We start from the raw sequence: 1,789 nt of genomic DNA on the forward strand, positions 1-1,789 counted from the left end.
GACTACTAGTCGACCAGAAAAATCTTTAGTCGAGGGCAACCCTAATGCATATTGGCTAATTGTTTATGAGAAGCATACATGTAAGAGGCTAACAATTAGCTGAATATATAGTCTACTTGTTTAATTAGTGACACTTAGCCTGCATTTTAAAATCTTTATTTGAATGTGGCAATTAACATTTTTATTTTAAAACCTTTATTTGAATATGGCAACATAATATTGTGCTCTACAATATTTCTATGAATAAATCTCTGACAGAGACTATCAGCCAATCACTGTGTGCATAGTTAATAAGCTTGATGACATCATCCATAGCAACAAGGTCAACCCCGCCCCCTTACGCTTAGCTTAAGACTTCTGTCTATTCCTTAGTAAAGGTTTGTCTCAGCAGCTTTGTGAATAGGTTTTAAGAGAAATCTCTTAGCTAAAAACTTGTACTGCTATTTAGGAGAACTCTTAGTAGTAAGATAAAATGTTTTGTGAATACAGGCCCTGGTTTAGATCAGGTTCACTGGGCTCACAAAGCTCAATATAAACATTCTCTGACAACTCAGAGTTTCAGCCAGAGTTTGTGATTAACTCTGGAGCGTGTGAACCTGAAAGTGTGACACGTGCAGCAAACAGCCAGTCACACGGAACATGGAGAGCATCAGCAAAGCGTCAGCTGGATTCACTTCTCATGAGAGTCAGCGCAATTCAGTTTTCTGCTGAAGATTAAGAGATGTCGTTATTAAAAATGTTATAAATTTAAATGCATTTACAAGGCTATTCAAAGTAATCAACTGAATTTAATTATTTATATATAGTTTCACACAGAGCTCAAAAAGAAAAAAATTGGTTTAGTCATTTTAAAACTTGGATATATTAAAACTTATCTATATGTCAGAATCAGAATCAGAATCAGAATGAGCTTTTATTGCCAGGCATGTTTACACATACGAGGAATTTGTTTTCGAGACAGAAGTTTCCACAGTGTAACAGAATGACAGTGACAGAACAAAAAAACACAGATAATAAAAAGAAGAATAAAAGAAATAATAGAACAAGTAAATAAGGAATACAAATATACAAATTGACAATTGTATGTACAATTATATAACAATAGACAGTTGTATGTACAGGTATATTATGTGCAAATTGAAATGAAGACTAAGTATGTGTGTTAGATAAATAAGTGTATAAGTGTATAAATAGTGTGTGTTCCACAATTATTGTCAGGTGTTCATGAGATGGATTGCCTAAGGGAAGAAACTGTTCCTGTGTCTGGCCGTTCTGGTGCTCAGAGCTCTGTAGCGTCTACCAGATGGCAACAGTTCAAAGAGGGAGTGTGCTGGATGTGAGGGGTCCAGAGTGATTTTGCTAGCTCTTTTGCTCACTCTGGAAAAGTACTGGAAAGGTCAGATTTGGTAGCTGAGCTGAACCAGACAGTTATAGAAGTGCAGAGGACAGATTCAATGATGGCGGAGTAGAACTGTTTCAGCAGCTCCTGTGGCAGGTTGAACTTCCTCAGCTGGCGAAGGAAGTACAACCTTTTTAACAATGGAGTCAATGTGAATGTCCCGCTTCAGGTCCTGGGAGATGGTGGTGCCCAGGAACCTGAATGACTCTACTGCAGCCACAGTGCTGTCCATGATGGTGAGTGGGGGGAGTGCAGGGGGGTTTCTCATGAAGTCCACGATCATCTCCTCTGTTTTGAGCGTATTCATCTCCAGGTTGTTGAGACTGCACCAGACAGCCAGCTCTTTAACCTCCTGACTGTAAGCAGACTCGTCACCGTCCTGAATGAGGC

The sequence above is a fragment of the Sinocyclocheilus anshuiensis genome, unplaced genomic scaffold, assembly GCF_001515605.1.
Source record: "Sinocyclocheilus anshuiensis isolate Anshui unplaced genomic scaffold, SAMN03320099.WGS_v1.1 scaffold191, whole genome shotgun sequence".
Taxonomy (NCBI): Eukaryota; Metazoa; Chordata; class Actinopteri; order Cypriniformes; family Cyprinidae; genus Sinocyclocheilus; species Sinocyclocheilus anshuiensis.